General features: G+C 38.0%; 1 protein-coding gene across 5 annotated transcripts in view; it reads right to left on the reverse strand.

The window, feature by feature from the left end:
* ndrg3b (ndrg family member 3b) overlaps window positions 1-20,321 on the reverse strand; it is a 66,997-nt gene extending 46,676 nt beyond the window's left edge. For 4 of the 5 annotated variants that reach the window (XM_073874990.1, XM_073874988.1, XM_073874986.1 and 1 more), the window contains exon 1: window positions 20,183-20,321. The gene's annotated coding sequence lies outside the window, so the exon portion shown is untranslated. Of the gene's footprint in view, window positions 1-9,046; window positions 9,074-20,182 lie in introns of those variants that run through there. The other variant, XM_073874987.1, reaches the window with a different exon arrangement.
* Between the last annotated feature and the right edge of the window lie 1,043 nt (window positions 20,322-21,364).

The following is a 21,364-nucleotide window of genomic DNA, read 5'->3' on the forward strand; positions in this document are numbered from 1 at the left end:
ACACACTGTGTGAAAGGGGTTCATAAGCATCCGTGTCCTGTTGTTAGGGGGTTCCTGAAAGATGGAACCCTGGAGGAGAACAAATCATCACACAGAAAGAAAGATGACAGATAGATAGATAATGCATGGGAGAAATAGGAGAAAGAATATGTTTTGGAGTATAGGAAAGGCAGAAGTCCCAAAGACAACCGAACTATCAAACAAGAAAGACAGGAATAATGTGAAATAAGTCTATTATATAACAAGTAAACACTTAACACTTGTAGCAAAAGGAAGTTACACAAGCATCCAAAAGCAAAGGCCTGGGTATACTTCATATTATTCGCATAGGTGAGGGTCAGCGTACAGTGTGATGCAAATTATCATCATCAAACAGTACACGCATACTGTACAAACCGGTTGCACATGCGCGTACAAGAGTATGTATTGCCAGGAGGCCAGGAAAAGTATTGCAATTTGTTGCAATGCACGTGTCGAAGCCTGTGTAAAGTCAAATGAAATATACGTTGCAAGACTGTGCATTTGTTGTGCATGTACACTCACGTACAAGTTAAAAATAATGTATACTTAAAATACAAAAAAAGTTATATTTTCAGTGGTGCAATTTGGGTCCAATGGTCCATTTTTGGTAGCACATGTATTGTAGGCCTCTTTGGCTTTGGAAGTATATAAGAAAAGGTGAAAACTTGCTTCTCATTTCCCCCAAACCCAATTTCAGGCCATCAAGCAGTAAATTGAATCTGCCAAAGTCCTATCAGACAGATCCGACCTGCTCCAAAGAGCTGCACGGTTTCCATGACTACAGATGTTCGGCTGCAACAAGTGAGCAGAAGGTTATCCATGAGCAAAGTGATGAGATGGAGATACAAATAAGGGGCTTTAAATTCGCAATGAAATTAACATGAAAAACTGTCATGTGTAGAACATTGGGGTATTTTTTTACCAATGATTTATTTGTGAGCTTCGTTATTTAAAAAAAAATCGTATGCCCTCATAATTGTCAATCAAAATCGCAAATCTCCTCCCCTCCTCGAAACGATCTCTCTTTAAGCCTGATTTATAGTCGTCCGTAAGTTCTACGCAGTAGCTATCCGTAGCCTGTGCATAGCTTTGCGTAGCCTGACGTGCACCTCGCAAAAATTTTAACAGCACGTCAGTTCTACGCGGACTGCAAGCTATGTGATTGGTCCACCAGAACCCCTCCCATCAGGTAAAAAAGCTGCGTCATAGGTATTTCCGTTTGCGACGGTGAAAACAAAGATGACCCAAGTTGAGAAGTGATTTAAATCAAACTGCAAAAAAAGTCGCTGTTTATTTATTTCCATCATTGCTGCTCTTCTCAAATCATACATAACAAGTTGCAGTTTCTTCTTCATTTGTGGGTTAACTTGCCAAGCTTCTTCTTTGATGGTCACGCTGCTACCAGCGGTATGCGCGTGTGTGTGCACGTCGATGCGGACAACGCCGCAAAAGTATAAATGAAAACCGACGCGGAACCTACGCCATCGCGGCTACGGCATAGGACCTACGCACAACTGTAACGAGCCCTTTACTTCCGGTCATATGTATGACAGGTGGGCGGGGTCCAGGAAAAGATGGCAGGGATCAGCAAATAGCAATATGGCCCAACTTCAAACAATCCAACCAGATCTTGATGAGCGAAATCAAGTCCAGCCCTTCCTTTTTTTTTATTTCAGAATCCGTTTCACTCGGACATACGCCTTTAGAGTAATTACTGTGATTTTAAATCAGACATTATCAGATCCGCCAGTTGACTAGCCCTGCTCTAATGCAACAAACAAGAAAGTAACGCTTGTTGTTTTTATCATATCCAAAAACACTCAAGTAGTAAACACAACAATCGCAGCAGCATGTGCATTAGCTGTACTAATCTGTCTGTGTTTTAATCAGCTCATAGTAAAGCGGAAATCTCCCTCTTCTACAGCAGATTTAAGCTGATGAGAGTTTAACATGCTTTGGGTTCTTACGCATGATGTAAATTAAAACAGACCTAAATCACTCCATCAGCATGGTGTTTCAGAGCAAAACTGGCATTATTGGTTTTTGGTCAAAAGATAAAAATGTATGCCGTTACTCCAGCTCAAAGAGAATACAGAGCTTGGTTAAACATCTGCCTGTTGGAGTCCATCCATACCCATCTGCCCAGCCCATTTGATTAACGGGCACTCTTAATACCGCCTCTTCCCATCGCAGTAACAACCAGCTGATGAATCACCATCAGCATTAAGGTGGAAGAGAAAGAGAACGACTCTAAATACTCCATTCTTCTCCCAAATCCTCTCTAAACACACCAACAGCATTATCACCGTAAGGGTTATTGTGATCCATCATAGCACAATTACCATCACCGTCCATTACTTGACTCATCAGCCACGTCAATCCTTCAGCATCTCATCATCAACAACAAAAACTCAGACTTGTTTCGTAGTCTTTTCTGTAAAGGTCTAATCACACAGAAATACTATGAAGGTTATGAAATATGAGTCAGCTATTTCATTATAGCAAATTGCTTCACAAAACTGCCTCCACGGAAAGAGGGTGGAAATCAGCATTACGAGTTTGAAATGTTCATACTGTCAGACCAAACATTTACTGACTGAAAAAGCACATTCAAGACAATATCAGCTAGTGCAGAACATGACATTATAGTTTTTTGCTCTTAAGCTAAGAACAGATGCACACTTGTACTCCCTTTATACAGAAAGGCTTGTAATTACTTCCATGTATTTACATTAACCATCACTGAAAAAAAAAACAGTTCACATTAATGCCTTCATTTCAACCTGAATATTAGGGATGCTCCGATCGATCGGCCGCTGATCGGTATCGGCCGATAATGGCATTAAATGACTCGATCGGTACTCGCTAAATTTGCCGAACTCATGAACCGCTCTTTTTTTTTACTTTTGTCATTATAGGATCCTGAATGTGGCTGCAATTAGAGACTATTTTGTACGTAGTGTGAGCATTTTTATTACCCGTTGCTCATGTGCGACGTGCAGATTTGGATTTCTCTCTCTGCCTTCACAGAGATGTGTGTATTTTCTATGAGGACGCGCTAAAGTCCTAATGCTGCGTTCAGACCAGCCACAGTAGAGGTGTCAAGCTTGAGTGATGTCAATGTTAAGTCAATGTTAAGACACGTTGACACACGTCTGGAGGTCTTGGGGCACAAATGAGGCGTTTAGCATGGTGCGGTAGACGTAATTACGCCTCATTCGCGTGTCTAGTTCACGCGAATGGCGCGAATTTGAGGGTGTCCGCGGGAAACGCGCAAGTTAAAAAATTGGAACTTTGGCAGAAAAACGTGCCGCTTTAATCAATCAGGAGCTTTCTCTAGTAGTGACGTGATTACAGAAAGCAAGTGGAGTCAGAGAAGCCCAACCCATGACACGCATTTCCGAGTGAACGTCTCGATGACTAGAATTTCACGCGTGGCTTTCACACGTGAATGAAGCGAGTAAACTAAAATGTTTAAGTGACAAACTAGATGCATCAAACAGCGTATACAACACATATCTGTGCACATTAATGCCTTCATTTCAACCTGTGTTTTATTTTCATTACTTTTAAGAGACATAAACCTGTTTCTCTTCGCAGAAGAAATATTTGTTGTGCTTATTTATTTGATTCTCTATTAAAACAATAATATACCTTTATTGTGTTTATTTCTTATGAAGAATGTTCCGTTTTTTAAAGATATATTCATGAAATAATTACTTTTAAATATGTGTTGTGTATTCATATTTACTGCCAGGTAAACCTTGCAAAAGATTTAATTTAAGTAATTACAACAATGTGTGAAAATTATTTCCTGAACAAACAGCCCTAAAACAGGCATTTAATCGTCCTAACAGCCACAATTTATTAGACAATTAACCGTCAGCCAAATTTCATAATCGCGACAGCCCTAACTACAATAAAAAATCTTTAAAATATGTAATTTTTAAATAAACTAAAACTTATTGCACTGTACAACAGTCTTTGCAAAGTGTGTGGTACCCACTGGTACGCACTCTCATAACAGAGTGGCAAACCAGGCAAAAAAGGGATGAGTGTAGGGCTGGGACAACGCGTCGATGTAATTGACACAAAAAATACGTTGACGCCAAGGCCGCCTTAATGCACGGGCTTACCTGGGATGAAGCCCAGGGGCCTCCCAAGTTCAAGGGCCTCCCAAGTTTGCGTTCATGCTGAGCTGAAAAGGTCATATTGTTTTGTAACTTGTCAGGTTTCCTGTCAATCACTCTAACTGCACGTTACATGGCTGCTGATTGGTCCGTTGTAACTTAACGTGAAATAAAAATGTTAGACGTAACATATTTTCTATTCCGCGTAATGTAATTAAGTGCGCATTGTCAACTTGACATTCCTGCACGTTAGACTGAGTGTGACAGAGAAACGGGAAATAATCCACCAACAAATGAAAGAGTAGTTTCTGAAATTTCCTAATAAGCACTAGTGAGGTGCAGGTCTCTCTCTCTTTCGTGCGCGCGCGCGCTCGCTCGTTCGCTCTCTCTGTGCTAGTGCAGCTGTCTGAGTCTCTGGCATGCAGAAGTCTCTCCAAACGTGCACAAGAAACTGTGCCACTAAATTAAGAAAGGAGTTCGCACACATAATGCTGTTAGTTGTTATAAAGTTTACTCGCGTTTATATCAGTGACGCGTGCGCAGCTGGAGCGATGTAGTTTGACGCGACGTCAGCTCACAGTACACACTAGGGATGGGCATAATTAATCGACGATCGATGATTGATTGTTAAGAATTTCGTCGATAACGTTAATTTGTTATCAATTAATCGAATGCATTTTTTTTATCTAACTCCTGTTTCAAAAATACTCAGTATGCAGTGCGTTTGCGTATGTGTGCGGCTAATCCGTCAAGCACCCGTTGCTGCTGACCGCTTATTCTGCATATAAAACGTTCATGTGATTGACACTTTCTGTGAACACTTTTCCGCATAAACAATAGAACAAAGCATCATTTTTTTTTCACAAAACAATATATTTTAGATATTATTTGACAGACTAGTAAGTGTGGATTAAGGATGTTTAAAATCTCTAGCCTGGTTGTCATGATCTGAATGGATCAAATCAGCAGTTTTGCAATGCTTTATCTCCACATATATCATAAATAAAAATAAGCAGAGTAACTTTGCAAGTCTACCCTTCCACATTATATATTTCCTACTATGTATGTATATGATTTCCAAATAATAAACGAGAGTATTCAACGACAAAAAGCGTCTCATATGGAAATAAATCCTCACAATATTATTATTTCTCAAAACTTTATGACAAAAATAAGCAACTGTATTCCTACAGTTATTCAAAGATGCAGACATTATTCCGCATATAATTTGAATATTATATAAAAGTATTCATTTAACGGCACATTTCATATGGCAAATAAATATCCTCACATTAACATAACAGCATAATGAAATGAATAAACAGACAATGAAACAGGATTGAAATATAAATTGTATTATTATTACCGGAAAAAAGCAATATTGCTAAAATAATCTCTGAGGTAAATGCGTCAAAAACGCTGTTTTCCGCACAATAAGTCTAAATGAGCAATAAAAGTGAAAAAAGCATTATTAGGCCATGTCTCAAAACTTTATATGACAAAATATATTTAAAAGTAATGTATACTTACAGTTATTCAAAGATGCACACATTATTCCATATTACTTTCGTTTATGAGCACGTTTGTCTCTGGAATCGCTCTGTTAAGTAATATATTGACAGGTGCGCATATCCTTCTTTCAAACACATATAATATTGTAATTACTACCTTAGGAAAATTAGCCATGATTTTATCATTGTGAAAATGTTTTTTTTTTCAGATAAAAAACTATTTGTATTTCCGCAATTTTACTACAAATAACATGGTTATGGTAGGCTATATTGTGGAGTTGGAGACCATAGTAAATTTGTGTCTACTGTTGTTTTACAACAAATAAAAACGAAAAGACTATGTTAGTATAATTAAACAATCGTGAATGGGGCTCACAAAACGCACGCTGTTTCACACATACTCTGTATGCGGAATAAGCCAAGTTAGCGCTGATGTACCTGTGCATCCCGGTCAGTCTCCTCAGAGCGGCTGTTTTCGGCGGCGGCTGGACTGACGGTCACCATGGGTTGCGGTCGCGTCTGACCCCAAAACATGTTTTTATTTCTCAAAAAAAATCAGTAGACTGGTTTTATGCGAGTTACTAAAGTTAGTTATTTTTCACGAGGCTTTAATGCCTAATTTGTTATAGCCTAATGTTAGGAAGGCTAATATCTTGCACTTTCTTCTGGCTTGAATAATTTTGAGTTACATTTTGACAAAACCTTACAGATCTAAGTATTATGTTTTTTGTTTAATTTAATGTTAAACATGAATCTGTTTTTTGTTTTTTTTAACTAATGCGGTCTCTGTTTAAGAACGCTGGCTCGCAGCTGCAGGTTCCGCTGCTTTAGAGCACCGCACATGCACGCACATATATGTTTGAAACATAGTTTAACTGTCTGCCACAAGTTGATCTTGTAATAAAGGTCTCATCGAGGAAAAACACGCTGTATATTTGTATTCATTGCATTTTTTAAGTATAAAAGTTAAATAACAAATTTTATTATAAAAATATTAATGATTAATCGATAGTCGATCGTTAATTCTCCCGACGATCGACAAAGAAAACTTAATCGAATGCCCATCCCTAGTACACACATCTGTTGGTTTAGAAAGAGGAGAAAGAGACGCAACGGTAAAGGTGCAAGTCTGACAGTAAAGAGCGACAAGACCATCTCAAATGATCATCCCCTGATAGCACCATTATAACCTCATTATCTAAAGATCTTATATACAGGTATGTTCCCTGTCTGTCTTGTGCATATTCATACTTGGTCGTTTAACATGCTTATGTATGCATAAATACTAAATACAATGCATACTATATCTTCAATAGCCTACAAAATAAACTGATTAAAAAACAAGATTCTGTCTATAAAGACTTATCTTTTGTTATCATTAATGCATTTAACAAGATTCTGTCAATAAAGACTTATCTTTTGTTATCATTAATGCATTTAACAAGATTCTGTCTATAAAGACTTATCTTTTGTTATCATTAATGCATTTTCACTTTAAAACTAACTTTAACTTATTATATTTTTAAAACTGTGGTGAGCATTTAGTTATGAGTGGCAATTTTCTGCAAATTTGTATATTCCAAAAACTATATAAACATAAAGCTTATAAACATATAAACTTTCACACATTTTGGTTTTATTATCACCCTATGTTGCTGTGTGTGGTTGTTAAATAAAGTGTCTTGTGTTTATGCTCAAGTGGGCTCAGTGATATGTTAATAACAATATTATGGTGTTTTCTGGCTCAAAGAGGGAAAACTCACTGTTGTATGTCTCAAAAGAAACTAATGCATTTTGTGATGTAGATTACCTAGATATTAGACTTAGAAAAAGAGACTATAAATCGAGGGGAAGGGGGGCCTACAAAACCTCTTAGCCCCGGGGCCTCACATTAGGTTAAGGCGGCCCTGGTTGACGCAAAATATGCGCGTCGATTCGTCAGACCCAAAAAGGCGGCGCCGTAGAGTAGTAGCAACGCGAGTGGCTTCAGTCCACGCCGGTGTCATGAGCAAAGTGAGCAGTGCGGCCGCGCGGCGCGTGGTTTTTTCAGGGCCCATGTTAACAAGCATGCACCCCGCCACATAAGCAGCGCGAGCTCGCGGCTCTGTAGCAACAGTGCTGCAATCGTTTTTGCGTCAGTTCTGCTGCGCTGCTCACGCTCAATTAAAGTGAAAGTGCTTTGTTTATGGTTTAAATACTCATGGATTTACGCGAAAAAGTGTCATTTTACCATAAAATCATGAATGTGATGCCAAGTGTGTTTTAAACAGTCATTTGAGCAATTTAACAGAAAGCAATGAAATATGTCACTGTTGCCAGAAGACTGCGCTTTCATTCGCTCTCTGTCCAGCAGTAAATGAGTCATAATCTATCTTAACAAACTTAAGAGAAAGAGATTTAATAATATATGTGCTTCTTAAGTCTATAATTGTGTTTATATCTGTCATTAAATGGAATAGAACAGCATGAAAACAATGTGAATTAAACAAATCAAGTTATACAAATTATACTGACCATCAAAAGGCACATTGAAGAGGTTTTGCTCATAAATGCATGTAAAATAAAGTAATGTGAACTTGAGATTTTTATACGTTACTAAACTGCCCAGTATGCACTGCAAAAGCTTTATTGAATGCTACTTCTGACTAAGAATGCATTATTTTGCACTTGTATAGTCTTTTTTATTTTGAAATTTTAAGAGCAATAAACATATATTGAAATGTTTACATTCAGATATGTAAATCAACATGTATAAATTGCTATTAGTTAATTAATGGGGAGATAATCAATAATCGAATCGAAGTCGAATCGGACTGATAAAATGAATCATTAGATTAATCGATGCATCGAAAAAATAATCGCTAGATAATCGTTTAAAAAAAATAATAGTTTATCCCAGCCCTAGATGAGTGCTAGCCGAACACTGCGCCAGGGTGATTAAACCAGGCCACAGAGATGATCAACACTCGACACACAAACAGACACGAGGACAGCACAGAGCTGGCAGGAATTATCCAACAAATCCATAATTACTGTCAGACTTCTTCTCATGGACAGTAAAAATGTCTCTACCTGCTTATCACTCCATATTTCAAAACAGCACTGCCTGAGTGCCCATCACATTTAGTTTAGAGCGTGAAGCTGCAATGAACCGAAATTATGAGGACGACGGGGTTGCACCTGAATTCACATTTTTAGAGTCTTTGTAACAGCTATAGGAATCAAGTTCTTAATACACCCAGATATTGTTATTATCCTATTATGTACTAAAAAGTGCAATTTATACACATAAAAAAATTCTAATGTTGCTTTCTCAACATAAAGCATTTTAAATTTCGCAGGAAAGTACACATATTTGGACATGTGAAAGCTCTTCATAGATACCTCACTGCAGGTTTCTTTATTCAGAATTGTTGTCTGAAGTAATCTGGACTAGCTATCTTCCCTGAAACTGCCCTCATTTGTCGTCTCCATGTTGTTGTTCATTAAGGTCCCCGGCACCATTCTCCAAGCAATCTCATTAGTGGCATCCTGCCAGTGGCAGAATGCAACAGCTGCTGTGAGATCGCCTGCCCCCTCCATCCAGAGATACCATGGACAGAAAACAAGGAGATGTGACACGCGTAGGGTTATCAAATTTTTAGAGCGAAACCCGACTTTCTCCCAACACTCACATAAACTGGGTCACTTGAGGTTGATTTTGGGCACTTAGCAGCACACTCTAAAAATGCAGAGTTGTTTTCAACCTATAATTGGGTCAAATATGGACAAACCCGACTGTTGAGTTATAAATAACCGTATGATGGGTTATTGTTACCAAACTATGGGAAGAAACAACCAAATGTCCAAATTTGGGTTAAAACACAGCATTTTTTAGAGTGCAGTATTAGGAAAGACAAAAACGCCGCAGGCAGAGCCAAGCACCACTATTACACTGTGATGTGTTGTTGCTCTATGTCAGAGATTCAAAGACAAAGGATGAACTGCAGTGAGGCTAATTACCCATGATTCATTGCAACAGACTGTAATCTTGAAACAGACAAAAGTAATGAATCACCATTACTTGAACAGCTCGATGAGACTATTAGTGGTGATGATGACACTGGTGAGACCACATGCTTTTGATTTAATAATGGGACTGTCTACACTAAGAGGTCCCCTAAGAATGAATATGGGTTTGCCAAAGCAAAAAAATAAATACAAATAATAATAATAGTTCTGCTATAAACATACTCTTCTATAAAATTGGAATTAAAAAATGAATAGGGTATGCTCACAATTGGATGTTAAGGGGTTTCTGCGTAAATAGATTCTGACCTTTATTGAAATAGAAAGGGTAAAACTAAACAATATTTTTACATTTTCTCAAGGTAATGTTAGTTGTCCATGCACATGAAAAACTGAACACTACAAAGCTTTCACTCCTCAAAAAGCTGCAGAATTAGGTATTAGTTACCTTTTTATGTCTTTTAATCAGGGATGGGCAACTTCGGTCCTTGAGGGCTTGTGTCCTGCAGAGTTTAGCTCCAACCATAATTAAACACACCTGAAGCAGCCAATTAAGGTCTTACTAGGCATACTAGAAACTTTTAGGCTGGTGTGCTGAGGCAAGTTGGAGCTAAACTCTGCAGGACACCGGCCCCCCAGGACCGAAGCCGCCCATCCCTGCTTTAAAGGAACTGACGGTGGCCAAAAATGGTACTGCAATCACTTTCAAATTACTGTAGAGCGGTGTATCCCATCCCCCACCCCCCCCCCCCCCCCCCCGACTCGAGGTTGCCAGATAGTATATAGGCTGCAGGATCCAACAGGAATTATAATGATGCTTGTGTTAACAAACTCCACTACAATCAAACATGCATGTCAAGATGTCTCTTTGATCCAAGACCAAACAGGAAAATAGGTCATGGAATGGCAGCAAACCCAGACACAAGCATTTAAAATGGAAGACACACAAAATAAAATAATTTGGTTGAAATGATCACAGACGACAACTAACTAAAAATGTTGACAATTCCTATAAACAATGCATTTACAAATAATAAATAATCTAAAACGTGTAAAAAAGAAAAGAAAAAGCTGTTCAATCGTAAATCCATTAAAAAGGCTAAAGGATTAAATCAATTATTTAATAGAGTGAAACAGTCTTTTTACAGGGAAAGATACATATAAACAGCTCTATAAACAGATCTGACAGTGTGACAACACTTCAGATGTGATTAGCTTTTAGCACTCTTGCAATGTTTACAAGTGCCAGGAACACTACAATTGCACACAAATACAGGCTTATCTAGAATCAAAATAGAAAAGGTACAAGAGAGGGTGGTGTCCTACTCATGTGCCAGCATGATGAAAAGAACAAATTATAGAATCAACAATTAAAGATCTTACAGGCACCCATGGTCGCCATGCAAATACTAATTGACTATATCAAGATGGACTGCTATAATCAGACTATAACTGACCTAATTTTACATAAGCAATGCACTTTTATAAAGACTTGTTTCCAACTTTCGCCACTACAAGTGCTGCTCGATTAGGGGTGAAAAAATCATAATCCTGATTATTTTTGTTAAAAACCATAATCCCGATTAGGGCTGTCACTTTTGAGAAAATTCAAATTCAAATGGATATCGAATATCACGCAATGTATCCGAATATCTAGGTGCCCCCCGCACGCATCAAAAATAAATAAATAAATAAATAAGAGACTCATATTTTAAACATGAGGGACAGTTTTACTTCAACTCACTTGATATGCATAACATTACAAACATAAACAGGATTACCCAGTGATATGACTTTAGACAACCGAAAGAGAGGGTGCATCCCAATTCAGGGTCTGGACCCTCTTAAGGCCGCAGGTTAAAGGCAAGGCTCGATATTTGAAGGCTGTAGCCTCTAAAGTCCACAAAGCAAACTTAAATGAGATGGTCTAGCATACGGGGGAGTTGTGTCACCTGCTGTTCCCGCCCACTACGCTTATCAGCGGGACACAACAGCTGGAACCTATCAAAGCTTTTAAAAATAAATATGGAGCCAGACATTTTTTTTTATTTCTTTTAGAAAATATGACACATTGATGGAGATTTAACTATCCAACAAAGTCATCAACCTTAGAAATATATAAAAGCAAAATGCATCACGCACAATATTGCAGCAATAATATTAATTCAAAATCCATAAAACATTATTTATAATAGTAAAACAGTGATAAGGACCTTTCATTTGCAAAATATACAATTTTATTTAACAGTTCTGAATGTTTATTTTAAAATACCCAGACCTCACAGGCGCTCATTGAATCTTGGTATAGCCTGGGTAGGGACGGTTACCAGTTTCAAAGTATACCAAAGTTTTAAACAGTCAAGGCTTCAAAACCACTAAAATGTTCTGTGATATCGTTTTCAAGGTATGAGCTGTGTTTATGCAAAATTCATTAAATCATCAAGTCATGTGATTGATTTGATGTTTACATTTAATATACATTACGGAAATATTATATATTTTTTGAAAGCATATTATAATTTAAAGGACAAGTTGGGTATTTTACACATAAAGCCCTGTTTTCAGATTGTTTATGATGAAATAGAACGGTTTTAACTGAAATTTGGACATATGATGCTGGCCTGAGAATTTTCGGGTGTTTGTTGTATTTTTTCCGACCTCTACAATGGCTGCATATGTGCACTGGAACAATCCTTCCTAAATGCATTAAACTTTTGTTTACAAAGACGTGAAACTCACCGAGTGGTCTGGGGTGTTCACTGATATGCTCAAAAATTAGGGCTGCACAATTTGGGTGATTTTTCCCATTGCAATTATTGATGCTAATATTGCGATGTGCGGTTGCGATTATAATAAATGGTATCATGAGTCAACTTGATGGGTTTTAAGGAAAATCCAGACACAGTTTAGTGATAATGCCAAAATGTGTATTTGTAAAACTAGAAATGTTTTCAAATTGCCACGTGATGTAGCAACTGCTCAGTGTCAGTAATCCTAAATCCAAAATACCGCCATACAACAGACGTAGAGTTTTTTTTTTTTTAGCCACCAGATCACTGTCAATCTCCTCTGCATCCATCTTCGCTCTGGTATTTCCACGCTGCGCACACACAAGTGATGACGCACGCCACACACGTGCACTGCCTTTTTTGTTCGTTTTTCTTTCTTTTTTTAAACAGCAAAGAAAATAGTCAAACTGTTATCAGAAAGTTTGTGTTAACAAGTCCACACATTTATTTATTTAATATAATTGCAACATTTTGCTGTCATATAATCGCACAGGCTGACATCGCGATTGCGATGCGATTAATTGTGCAGCACTATCAAAACTCACTGCAAAAGATGCTTGCTAAAGGTTATCATACCGCCAGAAACTTATACCGGCCTATGCCTTAGTATAGCCAAGGCTGTGAAGGATCCATCTATGGATCCTTGGTTCCAGGGGGAAAAAATGCCACATTTGGAGGCTTGCATGTGAAGGAGCCTTTAAATTGGGACAGTTTTCATCACGGCCCGGTGACGTCATTGGCCTTCAAATACAGCCTTGGAAGGCCGCAGCCCCTGAATTGGGATGCACCCAGAGAGTCAGAGAGAGAGGTGTGCCACGATGCAGCTGATTATATTTTAAACACGAGGGATAGTTTGCCTCAGCTTGCTTAAAACTTATAAAACGTAACAAATACATAAGGATTACTACTTTGCGTTCCAACTTCGGACACATGCAAGAGTGGGTGCATGTGCAAGAGAGGCGCTACAGTGCAGCTGCTTGGTGGAAAATTCTGAACACTTATCGAGTTACCTCGATTATCTTGTTTTTCAAAAAGTGCAAAAATCGAAATTGAAAAATTATTATTTGCACAGCCCTAGCCACTATAACCTCAAACTAACATATATACAAAATCATGGTTGACAGCTCAAATGTGGCCCTGCCTGTGAAATCCAGGCTAAAGTCTCATAATCTAATGATGAGATTAGGAGCATCAAAGTCACGATACCCGCAAACTTGCATTATATGGATACCAAAGACGTTGGTTTTAGCTAAAAATTATCTTTACTGTTCCAATAAAGAAAAATTTAATTTACAACTTGAATGACCTAAGGGTGAGTAAATTACATATTCATTTTGGGTGAACTAACCGTTTAAACAAGAAAACAGTTTGCTGGAACTGCAGTGTTTCCCATACATTGATTTATTTGTGGTGGCCCACCACAGAATCAACACTGGCCCCCACAAATAAAATTTTCATGATTCCCATTAACATTTTTATTTCACTATTTAAAACAGCTTAATTCGGCTTAAAATATAATTTGATATATAATACAGATCAAATACAGATACAGATCAAAGAGTAGAAGTGAAACATATTTCAGGTGCCAACACTAGATCAAACGCAAACACGACATGATGACGTCACATATATGCTAATGAGCGGGTGACGTCATCACCACCACAGTCTCCTCAAAATCCTGTGGGAAACACTGAACTGCACCCAATTTATTCATCATAATCATTTGAGTAATGAAAATTTCTTTACAACATGACCCTTTTTGCCGGTTACTCTTATCGCTATAAATTTAAATTAGCCCTTGCCTGGGTATTATGTTAGTGAAATGTTAGTGCAGATTATTGCTGCTTTCAAACTCCATCATGCTGTATTAAACAGCCATTACAGAGAATAAATCAGTATAGCGATCTGCTCACAGCCTACATTACACTTTACTGCACTTACAAGTGTAGACCAAACATATGACAACCGTTAGTGCATTCATTAAGCTGTCTGCCTATGAAGAAAAAAACTGTTTATATTCTGATAGAAAATGATTTGCAGTACTTATGTGAACTAACAAGACAGTGAGAGTTTACTCTATATCAAGCATAAGGTGATCAGACCTCAAAAACAAGTCCATTTAACAGAACAGCAGCATGCAATTACAATCAGTTTTGCTTGATTCGTGAGCACAAAAATAGTATAATACTAATTTTATAGCTGTGGCAGGAGGCTTTTAGAAAATTAGCTTTCTAGTGGTTGTTAGGCGGTAATCACCTATAATCTAAAACAAACTATTGTATATCATATAAATCCCTTGGTTTTGCATCAAGGGCATTCTCTTATTTCTCCATAAACCTATGTAATATTTCATTAACTGATAGAGATGCTTGCTATGCTTCTCTATGAAAAGCCAGAGGGCGCTCTCATGCAGAAACTCAATATGCGCCGCAGAAGAAAAACCATTACTAACGCAGCTCCAGGAAATGGCTTAAACATATATTTATATTGCTGTTCTTCAAACATTTTCAGGTATTTTTATGATAATAAGAACTGCTGCGTCCCAATTCGCCTACTTATACTACGACCTAAAAGTATGTACTTTGTGAGGAAAAAGTACATACTTTTGAGTGTGTAGCAAAAGAATATGCACATTCTGGGACATACTTCGATGACGTCATGCAACGTGAACGAAAACGTGGTTGCCTAGTTACGCACACCACGACTGTTAACAATATTTCATTTATTCTAACTTCTGTTAAAATGTTAAAACATTTCCATGATCTGCATTTGATGAATTTTTACTTTGTCATTAACTGTAGTTACAGATAAAGTACCAAGGGACGATGTCCTGTGGGGTCCCATTCTTGGAAATCTAAAGCAAATTAGCTCAGTCAATTCTACAAGCATGGGCTTATCAGATACAACGATAAGAGAGCATTAGTATAGGTTAAACTATTCATTACAAAGCCTCGATAAAAAAAATGCATAGATAACTTATTCTGTGCCTTCCTGTGTTTCCATTTCATCTAACAGATAACATAAATAATGTATAGCCAAAGCATCACAAATAAAATCGATGTAATCTAATTATTAAGCCTCTGGAGATCATGGTGGGTTAGCCTAATGGTGCAAAAAAGGAGACTAATCTACAACATGCTGTGCCACCTCGTCAGCCATACCAAGATCAAACGACTGGGGCTTAGCGACACTTGCTCATGTTTGAAACGATATGCTGCTACAGACGGGATTCCCACCCGAGGGGTCTGTCATGCCAGCTGGTTTTAGTTGTTAGTTTTGCAAAATAATTATAAAGTCAGTGATGAATAAAACAACCATCAGTGCCATGTAAACTGTAGAAACATCAAAACAGTCATAGGCTTCTCCCATTCAGAAAGCAACACAGTTCGGTCACAATTATGTTTTTGAGCTGTTCCCCTCTTGAAAAGTGATTTGATAGGTGCAGACAGAAAAACAGCATTTCTTTATTTGAGAAACCTCTGTCTTTATCTCTAGGAATCCAGCGGAGGCCATGTGCTCGGTCATCCCATGGGGGACGGCACCAGAAATAGATGCAGGCGTGGACTGATGGAGGTCTATGGGGAGCACAGCCAATGGAAATTAAGGAACAAGAGAAAACACACAACAGCTGTCACCCAGGGAGGTTGTTGGCATAGCAATGAGAAGAGGGCAGGCAGAGTAAACTAATCAATATAACAACAGTAAAAACAAGTGTTTTCTCTCCAGAGATGTGGTGGAGATACCAGAAAATCCACAAAGAAATACAAATAGGCTACAGCATCCAAACTGTGCAGGAAACTTTAATACACAACTCTGAAAGTGCAATAGGAAGTGGATGCTCATCCCAAGTTAAAGCCCACCAGCCTTCTTAAAGTTCACTGTGGTTGTTTTCTCATTTGTGACCCTTCATGTGGAAACCCAGTTGAAGTCATTTTTGGTGATTTGTTGTTTTAGTATTCTACATAAAATCATCCTACATGATGTAAAAAAAAAAACCTTTCTCTGAAAATAATAATCTTGATATCTTAATATTGATTGAGGTCACGTCAAAGATTGAAAATTAAAGTGAAATCGATGAGTAGAATCAAACTTTTATCAGATTATGAAACTTTAGCCTGGATGTCACAGACAGGGTCACATTTAAAAAACATCACACCCCAAGACCTCCTAATGTATAAAACTCATAGAAAAAATTATAATGAGAATTTCGAAACTCCCACATCTAATGACTCACAGTCACAGACATGATTTAATCGTCAAATCCATATGTCTAAGTGTCCCATTAGAGCATAAAACAGCCTGTCATGTTAGGTCTGGTAAAACCTCTTTCCTAAAGTAAATCAATGAAATACAACAAATGTCCCCAGGGATGTGTCATCGCATGGATGCAGAAGAACAAGCACTTACAAACACATCCTCTTCTCAGGACAATTCAGGTGCTACATGCAACATTAGCATGTGACCCATTCTGGCAAAATGAGTCAGAAATTTTCAAGTAATTTATATATTAAAAAACGTTCAAGCGATGTATGATTCGACAAAGCTGCACCTGTTTGAAGTTGACAGAGTCAGCAAAGTCAGTTTTGAGAAAAATCGAGTTTAAAGATTTTTGATGGTTCAAAAGCAAAATCACAGCATCTATACCTTAAAATCACACATTTTTTTCTTGTTTGATTGACATTAAGACAGACAGCTTTAAGATCTACTGCAGGGTTCCCCAAATCTTACCCTGGAGGGCCAGAGCACTGCAAAGTTTAGCTCCAACCCTGATCAAACACACCTGAGCAAGCTAATCAAATGCCTTTCGAGTCCCAATTTGCCTACTTATACTACGACCTAAAAGTATGTACGGTTTTTGTGAGGAAAACGAACATACTTTTAAGTGTGTAGCAAAAGAGTATGCACGTTCTGGGTAATACTTCAATGACGTCATGCAACGTGGTTGCCTAGTTACGCACACCACGACTGTTACAAGATTTCATTCATTGTTATAACTTATGTCCAATATAATTTTATTTACTATTCCCATCTTTATTCACAATACATTTTACAATGTGTTCTACCAAGTTGAGGAGTGAAGCAGAGCGTCATTAGTACCAAACGCAGGTTGTTGGTGAGGCGGCTCTGACGTTTATGTGAAATGTGTGTAACGAAAGCTACTTATTTTAAAGTCAAAATATTTAAAGTTTATAGTATAACTATTGTTTAACATATTTTATACTTAATTTTATACTTGTATAACTCAAAAGTACCCAGATGAAAATGAACCATGCTTTTACTTAGTAAAAGTGTAGTTACCATGTTTCTTTCGTTGGACTAATAAAGTTAACATTTGTACAGTACAGTAATACTACAAATAAGCAAGAGGGTCAGTGTGGTTAAGCTCCTCCCTCCCGCACCCAATGGGTTGTGGGCAATATTAGCCGTTAGAGTGTGCATTGATCTGCATTTCGAATTCTAACCGGAAACAGTAGACCATCCGGGTATCTTTGGAATACTCATTTCATCATACTACGATTTGGGACGTACTAATTCTAGTTTCGAATACTATTTAGGACGGATAGTACGCGAATTGGGACTCAGCACCTGATCTACTGTAATGCAAGGATCTAATATAATGTTACACATCGGATATTTTTCCCTGCAGTTAACATTCACTTATGACATAATAGATTATATGAATTCTTGAAGTTGACAGAGTCAGCAAAGTCAGTTTCGAGAAGTGTATGCTTTGGATCTGTCAGTCAGTGCGAATAAGATTGTTTTCATGTCTTATTGCTCTTAATAACTCTTTTAACATCAATCAGGTCTCAAACAAAATTTCACCTGCATCGGGTTGGACAAGCATCCTTGTATTAGATTAAAGGATTACTCCACCTTCTTAAAAAAATCCCGATAATTTACTTACCCCGTGTCATCCAAAATGTTGATGTCTTTGTTCAGGCAAGAAGAAATAAAGTTTTTTGAGGAAAACATTCCATGATTTTTCTCAATTTAATAGTCTTTATTGGACCTCAACAGTTTAAATTGCAATTGCAACGCAGCTTCAAAGGGCTCTAAACGATTCCCAACTGAAGGGTCTTATCTAGCAAAACCATCATCATTGTCGGCAAAAAAATAAAAAACGTCAGTGTGACCTCACGTAATGCGTAAGCACATCGAAAGGTCACGCATGATGTATGCGAAACTATCGGTCCAGTATAAGTGTGGAGAAAGAGGACCGTTCCGACGTTGTTGTATGTGGAATGATACTAATTAATGTCGTAATGTCCGTTTATTGTTCAAAATGGTCCGCAAGTGTGCGTTTCACATATGTGACGCGTGACCTTTCGACGTGCTTACGCATTACGTGAGGTTTAAAAGTGCATTTTTTATTTTTCTTGCTAAAAATGACAATCGTTTTGCTAGATAAGACTCTTAACAAAACATAAACAACTTAGACATGGGGGTGGGTAAATTATCAGGATCTTTTTAAGCATTTAGGCAAAATGAGGACAGTACACCTCTCAGGAAACGTACAAATAAAGATCATTTTAGATGTTTAATGATGACTTATTTTAATGAAAACCTCCATTTCGACCAAAATCGACATTTATACTTAATTTTGCCTCAAGCTCAAAATTAGACTGTGCACATAACGACTCATTTAACCAGCACAAGTCATATTAAATGGGGTTCTTGTTGCACCTACAACATAAAAGCCCACACTGCTTCAGCAAAAAAAGTGTGTATATAAAAAATGATAATGTATTTTGCATCAGCCTTGCTCTCCTATTATCTCAACTGCCTAAGATTCTCAAATCAGAATTTATATACTTATTGCTAAGGACCATAAGAGGTAATATTTACTTTCCAAACAGCTCCTTAATAATAATGTACAATAGGATAAGGTTAAATAAAGTGTCAAACTTTACCAAAATAAAGGTTTTTGTTGTATAGCGCAAGCAAGGATCGCAGCAATGTTTATGTACCATAGCATCTGGACACATGTTAATAATAAGATGAATGGTGATTCTCGCAGTATTTTGGAAAACTGGTTAGCAGCTCCTTTATAAAACACAGACAGGGGGATGCCATAGGACAGAATGACATGACAGACTTCAGAAAATAACGTAACAGTGCCCTATCATAAACAATAACAGATTTCCTCTTCCTAAAATATATTTAAATAGACTGTTATAATAAATATTAATATAAACACGTCAATATATCGGTCTCTCTCTCGCGCTCTCTCTGAAGAGACCGAAGTCCAAACGGTTACACTAGTGTTAAGTCTGATGATCCTGGACCGTGTCCGTGAAAGTGGTCTGTTAAAGTTGATACACTATTTTAACCACCTCAAACACAAACAAAATCCACACATTTAAAAGAAAAGTATAAACAAATATATCCAATTTTCTCGAATGATCTCCCCATTAACAACATATGGCTAACGTTAGTGTACTACTTGTCTCTCCGACACATCCCCCTCTAACAGCCTTCATGAGGAGACCAAAATGTAAGCGTTACCTTTCCACAAAATCTTTTACAAAACGACTGTTAAAGGCCGATGACTCGTTAATAAAGCCGTTATGTCTGATGTCGTTGTCTTGCGCTAGCCTGCAGTTAGCTCGCGTGTGGCATATTCACACCACTCGAGCAAGGACCGATCAAGCGGAACAAAGTAATGTCGGGTTTATGTACAAGCACCGTGCTTTAAAAATATTAAGATATAGCGGCTCACCGTTCACAAAGATTAAACTGCGTAGGATCAGATGAAAGGGCGCGCAGGTTCACTTCCACAGCGTGTTGTAATCACTGAAGTGCGCGAGAGTGTGTGTGCTCTAGTTGCGTCCTCGCGCTGCTGCTGCTGAAGGAGGAGGAGCTCACGAGAGCTGACTGACAGACAGCCTTTATGGCTTAAGAGTGGCAAAGTTACTTTTTATTATAGAGAACATATCATGAAAATCAGAATTGTTTTATATATTTAAGTGCTAAAATTGGGTCATCAGTGCTTCTATCAACCTAGAAATGTGATGACAAGTCATTGAAATTTGGCTCCCCTTGTGATGTCAGAAGGGGATAATAGCTCCCCTTAATCTACACTATCCAACCATGGCACTGCCATTGCCATTTAGTGCAGAGATCAGCTGATTTGCATTTTAAAGGACACATCCAAAAACAACACATTTTTGCTCACACCTACAAAGTGGCAATTTTAACATGTTATAATAAATTATCTATATGGTAAACTTCACATATGTAGATCAAATTTACACTCACCTAAAGGATTATTAGGAACACCTGTTCAATTTCTCATTAATGCAATTATCTAATCAACCAATCACATGGCAGTTGCTTCAATGCATTTAGGGGTGTGGTCTTGGTCAAGACAATCTCCTGAACCCGAACTGAATGTCAGAATTGGAAAGAAAGATGATTTAAGCAATTTTGAGCGTGGCATGGTTGTTGGTGCCAGACGGGCCGGTCTGAGTTTTTCACAATCTGCTCAGTTACTGGGATTTTGACTGAAACAACCACTCGTTACAACCGAGGTATGCAGCAAAGCATTTGTGAAGCCACAACACGCACAACGTTGAGGTGGATGGGCTACAACAGCAGAAGACCCCACCGGGTACCACTCATCTCCACTACAAATAGGAAAAAGATGCTACAATTTGCACGAGCTCACCAAAATTGGACAGTTGAAGACTGGAAAAATGTTGCCTGGTCTGATGAGTCTCGATTTCTGTTAAGACATTCAGAGGGTAGAGTCAGAATTTGGTGTAAACCGAATGAGAACAGGGATCCATCATGCCTTGTTATTACTGTGCAGGCTGGTGGTGGTGTTGTAATGGTGTGGGGAATGTTTTCTTGGCACACTTTAGGCATCGTTTAAATGCTACGGCCTACCTGAGCATTGTTT

The sequence above is a fragment of the Misgurnus anguillicaudatus genome, chromosome 13, assembly GCF_027580225.2.
Source record: "Misgurnus anguillicaudatus chromosome 13, ASM2758022v2, whole genome shotgun sequence".
NCBI classification, from domain to species: Eukaryota; Metazoa; Chordata; class Actinopteri; order Cypriniformes; family Cobitidae; genus Misgurnus; species Misgurnus anguillicaudatus.